The following is an 8,745-nucleotide window of genomic DNA, read 5'->3' as shown; positions in this document are numbered from 1 at the left end:
AAGTTGTAATGTTTAGACAATGCTCATTTCTCACAAAAAATTAACTTCTTGATTGAACCGTGATGTTGTTGACAGCAGTTGTTCCACATTAAAACCAGCCTGTGAGTGAGAATGTACAAGTTATATGATTTTGCCTGCTTTCATGTGCTGTAGAAATTGAGGGTGGCAGTGACTTGGATGCTTGTGGCAGTGCGGTCCCTGTCCTGCTTTTTGGTTGAAAAGTGAGGCTGCATTGCGGGAGGCAGCATACCTCAGTGCTGCTGGATAAGGCGGAGCTAAGAGATAATGCTTTCTAAAATGCTAGATCTGTGGGGGCTCCTATTGAGAGCCCTCATTCTCCCATTATGCTCCTCTCTGAAACATGAGCTCTATTTTCATATCTTGCTGCAACAATACCTTATTGAAGCAGCTTTCTCTGGACAGGGCAGGAAATTCCTCGGACCTTGTCAAGATCCAGGATCACTCCCTTGAACGTCCAAACATTAGCAAAACCTCTTTAAAGCACAATGCAGTACTTCCACAAACCCTGCACCAGCAAATGATCCTCACTTGCAAGTTGGTGGTTTCTACTTAATATCATTAATATCATATTTTTCTGCAGGGCCAGTAGCAGGATTGCTCCTCCGAACTTTACAACATGTCTTAGGCTTCTCCTGGCCCATGATGGCACCCACTCCTGTGCTCCTTCCTCTGCTTCTCTCACAGGATTTACTATGAACCATTCTGAGGTGTGCATCCGGGAATGGATCCAGCAGTCAGGTGATGTATTGCTGGAAGCCCAATAGGTGGTTGAAGGCTTGTCCAAGTTTTGCAGATAAAACCCAAGGCTGAATTTTGGGTGTGCCTTAGGCTTCCTAGTTGGAGTAGTCTTTCAGTTATGCCTCCAGGAACTAGTCAAAACTAATTTTCAACTCACCCTTACAAATGCAAAATGCAGTATATTCTGGAAATCTGAAAAAAAAACAGAAAACACTGGAAGTATTTACAAGTAGGGCTGCATTTCTAGAGATAGAAATTAGAAGATTAATTTTTTTTTAAGAGAGGGTCAAATGCTGTCACTGTGGCCAAACGTAGGAACAGGCTTCGCTGCAGTGGGACAAGGAACTGGTGTTTGCTGGCAGTGAGCAGGAACGCTGGCCAACTGAGAAAGACAGTCTTCCACCATACAGCCCCAGATGGAAGAAAACAGGGATAACAAAAACAGAATAATATTTGGAAATGAAAGGACTTTTCATACAGGAGCTCCATTTTGATACATACAAGATGAGGGAGACCAATGTGTCATTCACCAGTTTTATTCATAGAGTCATAGAAACAGGCCCTATGCAAACCCACAGTTTTTATTCCCTTTTGAGTCTGTTGGTCCAATGAAAGAGCTGGCAACTAATCAATTTGGCAGCACTACCACACCCAGTGACCAGTATTGAGGCTGCTAAGGAGCGAACACGTCAGTCCCAAGTTGCTCTCCAAGACTGGTGAGTTTCTTTGGATGAGTCAGTGTCAGGCAAGAAGGATCTGGCAATTGAGGGATCATGATAGGGTGGGAATGGTTCTTTTGACTTGTGTTCGACAGCAGACATTGCCAGGCGGACAATCTGTGACTATCAGGGAGAACGCCTCCCAGCCAGGAACATACTAGCAGGTGGCCAGGGCTCGGCTGACCACCACCTCTTCTGGCATCAGGACCTCCTCAGGAGGGGGCACTTATTTGGATCTTTAAGTGTCTCAATTGAGTTATCTGATGGATGGCCACATTGGTAAGGTTGTCACTGCTGACAGCACGATGGGGGCTGATTTCCCCTGATGGCTATTCCAGCCTATGGCCAATCCAACAGTTCCTCTCAACCTTAATCCAAAGATCTGGGAAAAGTCAACTCAGAATTAACATTTTAGTTTGACACTCTTTCATCAAATCTGATATTCCTATCTCACTTCACCTTCCATAAAACGTACCGTGAATCTAAACATGAACTATTGAATACATATGAACTGATTTTGCACGCATCAACTGTCAGGTCATGTTGTTACAAGCTACTGTGATAAATTGCCACGACCATTTCCATCAGAATAGGTCCAAACTTCCTACTTCTATTCCTTTTGATGTATCACAAATGCGGGCATGCATGCAATCTGTCATACCTCATATAATATAAATACTGACAGTTAATTGGGCTAATGACAAATTTATATTCACTTACCTTACCTTGATATCACTAATTTTGGTACTGAATGGAAGCTCAGGATGCAATTTTTTTTATACTTGTCTCTCTTTGTCCCCATCCCCCAGCAAAAAAAAATCACTATCAATCAGTGTTCTTTTCTCACTTCACTCCTTAAACCCAGATTCAACTGTCAGCAAAAAAGACAATAGGATGTAATGAGAGAAAAAGTTGCACTGCTTCAGTTTAGCGGTTTAGGCAGATCCATTTATTATCTTCAGCAAAATACAGCCCTAAACATATCAGCAGAACATAAGCCTCATTAGATTCCACAATGTTCAATTTCTGATATTATTCCTAATTTTACAATAAAGGGCAGAACTGAATAAAGCTGATCATTACAGTCAAATGACATTTTTTGACGTATAACTCAGTTGTTACAGAGCATGTCTCATAGCATCAACAACTTCCATAGTATTGCTTTAGAATACACAAAATGAATGGCTGCTACAAGATCGCTAGTCATTTGAGTCTATGGCTATAGCTTGTATTTTGATATTGCTGGCTACCCTGGAGCAGTGAATTAAATGACATTAGGTCACAGACCATGATTCACTGAAGCACGCTGGACACAATGTGCTTTCACAAAAGGCTAAAGAGTAGCTGCTAGTCAGAACACAATAACTAAGCATCTTATATAGGCATTCAAAGACTGATGGTAACTAAGCCAAAGCACAGAGTATGCTAAAGAATTATTTCAAGGTTAACAAACACTTTCATAATCTCAAAGATGATTTCCATTTATGACAGACTCCAATATCTACCAAACATGGCAGTGTACAAATGTATGCCTTTGCACTGTGTGAATATTATGACAGCTTCTGTGTGGTTAGGCAGTTGAGTGTGAGCAGAACAGCTTCATTGAAAATGGTAGGAATGTCAATAAATGATCAGCCTGATTTTGTCCAACAGCTATTTTAGATGATCTGTCAGACGCTAGATTGTGTCTCAAGGCACATGCGATACATTTAGTAAAATGACCTGATAATAGCTTTTACTGTTAAATGTCTGCATCCCATTATCCTTTCCCTTCCTCTTCCTAAAAATATTGCTGTAGAATTTAGAATTTTTCATTGCAACCCTAGAAAGATTGACTTTATAAACTATGTGATATATTTAAAACAGTTTGCAGTAATGTGAATATTAGTTTCATGCATTGTTTTATTAGGTTCAAATATTTTTGCATATTTTGTAATCAGATTCATTTATTTTAACATTTAAGAGCAAAACACCAACAGTTTGCATTTTATTTGTACCTCTTATGGATGAAAACATGCTCAAATTGCTTTATGAGGGTACATTCAAAAATCTGGTCACTTTCGTCATCTTGACTGATAAAAGTTTGGATATAAAGAAATAGGTTTTATGGAAGGTAAATGAAGAGAAGAAGAGGAAAATGGGAAGGAGAAAATTCCTGAAGATGGAGCCTAGATTGGCAGTTGAAGGCACATCTAGCAATAGTGATTTAAAACAAAAGGCTGTACAAGACATCAAAGCCAGAGGAAAAGATCATTCAGAGGGCTGATAGAGTGGGAAAGCAGGGAGCATTGTGGTCTTGATGAAGTTACAAAGATGAGATGTAGTAAGACCATAAAGGTGTTTAACATTCCCTTCTACTCAGTGTCACGTAAGGCATATGATTTATATATTTTTCTACATTATATCTATATATACACTTACGTTAGATTTTGAATTTTGAACTGGTGGCATATGTGTTTGGATGTCTGTGTATGAAGGGTGTTAATAATTAACTTGTCAGCATGTACAGAACCATGATTTTAAACCAGAATGCATCAGAGGGTAGGTTATTGGGGACCCCTTTGAATTGATAATCTGAGTTTATTTATACTGTGACGTTTTTATGATTGCAGCGAGCAACTGTTGAAAAAACATTAACTTGCTATTAATTTAGAAGAAGCAAGAATTGATTTTTGCTTAGGAAAAACACATAGATTGGAAATATTTTGGTATCAGCTCTCAGACTGCCAAGCTGCGGCTTGCTGTGCTAACAGTGTCTCCTGAAGAAAATAGTTGTTTAGCACAGCTAGGAAACTGGTTACCTTAGTGTAAGGGTTTTAGTGTAAGGGAACAATGTCAACATGAATACAAAATTCGCTAAGATGCAGAAAACTGAGAAGAATGGTGAATGGTCACTTTTCAGACTGACCTGAGTATAGTATTAATGTTTGCAAAAGACTAAAAACTCAGAAATGTAGTAACTGTTAAGGGGATTAATAAAAGTCTTTGGGAACACCCACATAAACAAATGGGTAAATTGAGTAGACATGTGGCTGCTGAAATTTAGCACAAGAATGTGAAGTGATACATTTTGCGTATAAAGGCTGACGACAGATAATATTTTCTGAATGGTACAAATTTACAAAGGGTGTGGGAACACAGAGATCTGTGTATCCACCCAAATCATTGCAGGTGCCTGGAAAAGTTGAGAATGATGTTACAAACGTGGTCGATTCTTGGTTATATAAATCAGAGTAGAGTACATAATGAAGGAAATTATACTAAATCATTGTAAATAATGGTTGAGCCTCAGCTGAGGTACTGTGTTCAGTTTGGGGTTATACATGTCTAGACCTTAGGGAGATTTTGGGGGACATTCACCGGAATGATACCAGGAATACAATGCTAACATGGCAAGACTAGAAAAATGAGGTTGTTCTCTTTCTAGCAGAGCAAGTTGAGGGTTAATTTAACATGTATTCAAAATTATGAAGCTGTTTGATCAAGTATATTAGGAGAATCTGATAGTAGTGGTAAGAATTTTGGTAACCAAAGGACACAGATTTTGGAAAATTGTTGAAAGAACTACAGGAGAGATGAAACTTTATTTTTAGATAGCAAGTTCTTATAATCTGAAATGCATTATTTGCAAGGGCATTTAAAACATATTCAATAATAACTTTCAAAAGGAAGTTGGATAAATAATTGAAAATTAGGCTACTTTGTGTGATGATTAGCTGTTTCAGAGGCAATGTATACATAACAGACAAAATGGCCTCTTCTGTGTTATATCATTCTATGATGACAATTGCTAGTAATATCTTAGGTACGTAATATAAATTTACCACACGGAGCTGTTTGAGAATCTATAACATTTCAGTACTCTACTGTAAGTAATAGACAAGGCCTGAGATGGCCTGTCAGAATAAACATTTTTGACAGTTTATTTAGAGTTTCTGGTGAATTTTCAAAATCAGTAACCAATCACAGTTTTCTGCTACTTAACGTTAACCAGATATTTTTCAATATATCCTATTTGTAGCTAGAACTTGCTAATTTGGAAGCCATAACATTGGCTAATTCAATAGTAACTAAATGAAGTTTAGAAGTACAAAAATCAATCGTGACATCAAATTATATTGTTCCTAAAGACTGATGTGCTGCATGCAGATTAAAAGGATGCATTTGCAACAGTAATCTGTAATCATCAATATTTATTTATGAGGTTTGTTCTGATCGAATTTACTGACTGTCAAAGTAAAATGTGTGTCTGTGGCAGCATCATTAGGAGATCAAAAGCCACAAACTCACTTTTACCTGGTTGTAACACATTTATTTCAATTTAGTAATATTTGTTCTGCAAAAGTATTTTTTAAATATTAGCTTCAAGATTTGAACAGCAAATTAAACATTGACCAGCAGCTGAAAACTTTGTAGTTTATGTTTGAGATTATGTTTGTATCACATTGAAATTATAGCAGTTTGGAAACGGCACCTTTGATAAACTGCACTGCACAGAATTGGATGTGGTTGACAGTGCGTAATTTCTGATTTTTTTCTTCAGGTATGAGTCTTTGAAACAATGTTAACATTTTTATTTGGAGCTGTTTTAATGATGAATCACAACGAAACAACAGAACCCCAGATATGGTTCAACAAACAGTGTCTGAAGGAAAGGCTGCTGATGCCTACTTGTCATGTACAAGAATGTTACTTGTATCAAATAATCAATCAGGGGTATGACTCTAATAATGACATATGACTTTACCCCCCAGTGCTGTTTTTGTAGCTTCTCCCATTATTCTTATTCAGTCAAAAACTAATCATTACTCCAAGGCATGATGTGCTAGCTGGTTGTGAAAAGTTTTCATTCTGCCGATTACAAATATTTGAACGTCTCAGAGGAAGCTATGAATCTCTAAATGTCAAGATCGTAAATTACATCAAATTAATTATTAGTCATGTTTTCTCAATCTCTAATATTTGTAGAAAACCACAGAAACTACAATGCTGCTGAATTTCCTTTTCCATTGTTTTTTATGTTGTACATTTTGCTAAAATAGAAAGGTTCTTGTTTTGCTATTGTGCGATTGCACTGATCTCTCATAAATCTGCACTTCTCTCATTTTAATCGCAGTGAGACTATTGCATTAAATTATTTAATTAGTGATGCATTGTACTGGAATTTTGTGATGCAGTATTTTTATTTCACCTGTTATTCTGGCAATTAAATTGGAAAGTCAATGTTATAATTCTGTTAGGGACTACTAACAGCAAGTCACAGGCAGAGTTTAAATTATGTCTGGATTTATTAACTTTTAAACAAGAAACCAAAATGCCAAACTATATGATAACTTAAATGTGAAGGCTTATGGACCTTAAGCAGAAGCTGTATAATCTGCAAGTGCTAAATCTTTTAACATAGCTTCTGGTAAATGAAATGACTCATAGGAGTCTAAGAATATCATGAATTCTAATAATACTTACATCAGTAGGATGTAATGTCTCCATTGTAATTAAATGATATATTTAGACCAATGTATATAATGGTCCCTTGCTACTTTGGTGATATAATCTCAGAGCTTCTATTCCACAGTGTGATGTTGGAATGTAAAAACTGTAACAAAGTCGTAAATGTGTATTATCCGTCTCAGTGTACATCGGGAGAGGCTATCCCCGTGACAAGTAGCAATTACCTGCAATCACCCTGATCTGTAGTAATCCTTGATACATGCGTACTTCATTGTGAGTGATGAGAGCTTGTGTTTACAGAGATCAAATCCAAAAGAGCTTTTCCTACAGAATTTAAACACGAAATAAAATTCAATAGCTGATGCTTTCTGGTTTACTTTTTCCACATACCCTGTACTTCAAAAAATTCTACATTAAGATTAGGTCAACTGCCGATGGTACGAGCGTAACCTACTGTATATTAAGTGAAGATGCAAAGCAGAAAAAAAATTCCCTGAGGAGGATGTATAACAGAAGCAAATGTGTATTGTCCGGCCAACTCCAAATTAGGTCTTTGGACTATACACCTGTTTATTGCTTACCAGTGAAGTACTTTGATTAGCTTTTATCTGATGAATAGGAACATCAAAGTAATGATGAAGTAGGGACATTTTGTACAATATTATTAGAAATCTAACCAAACATTATGCAATTTTAGTCATGAATTTTCATTAATTATATCGCATTTTACTGTGTTTATAGCATTTTTGTCAACCTGTTTTGAAAAATATTTACACTGAGTTTAGTACAGTGAAAAACAATGGGATAAATGTTCCAGAAGCAAAAAGTTTAACTCTTGTTTCATGCTGTTGGTTGGTTCTGCTAGACAATCTAATTCATAGTTAAGATAATGTTAACAATATCCCACTTCTGATATGAACTAAAACAAAATCTATAGTTCCCCTTATGTCATCAGTGATTAAGAAATTTGGATACAAGTCTTTCTTCGAAGGAACAAAAACAAAGTTCTTGGAAAAGCTCAGCAGGTCTAGCAGCATCTGTGAAGAAAAAAATCAGAGTTAATGTTTCGGCTCTGGTGACCCTTCCTCAGAACTCTTTTTTTTTGATAGGATAGAGCCTAAAGAGAGAGAAGAAAAGAAGAATAGTTGGACAGACAAAAGAGTTGATAACAATCTGGCTACGTGGGTGAATAGTTGTTAATGGGGACTATTAGTGACTATTCAGTTCTTTTTCTTTCTTGAAAGGAGTTGAGCTTAGAAAGCTTGCATTTTCAAATAAGCCTGTTGGACTATAACCTGGTGTTGTGTGATTTTTGACCTCAGCAAATTTAAGACAGTATCTTAGAATCATAGAAACCCTACACTGTGGAAGTAAGCCATTTGGCCCATCAAGTCCACACAAAGCCTTCAAAGAGAATCCCAACCAGACCCCTGCATTGCCGATGGCTAATTCACCCAGCCTGCACATTGTGGGCAATTTAGCATGGCCAATCCACCTAACCTGCACATCTTTGCACCTTGGGAGGAAATCAGAGCACCTGATCCAGATACAGGGAGAATGTGCAAAGTTCACACAGACAGTTGTCTGAGGCTAGAATCGAACCTAGGTCCCTGGTGCTGTGAGGCAGAACTGCTGACCACTGAAGCACCATGCCACCTGTCTACATACTGCCAATGTTTACTGACACTTTTAAAGATCTATCTCTTGGAATGCCTACTTTCCTTCTCTCAAAAAATGCATGGCAACAACCAAAAAGCACATAGGTCAGAAATCACATGACACCAGGTTATAATTCAACAAGTTTATTTGAAAACAC

Source organism: Rhincodon typus, chromosome 7 (assembly GCF_021869965.1).
Source record: "Rhincodon typus isolate 14 chromosome 7, sRhiTyp1.1, whole genome shotgun sequence".
NCBI classification, from domain to species: Eukaryota; Metazoa; Chordata; class Chondrichthyes; order Orectolobiformes; family Rhincodontidae; genus Rhincodon; species Rhincodon typus.
The sequence above is the reverse complement of the archived record's forward strand: the minus strand, read 5'-3'. Positions refer to the sequence as shown.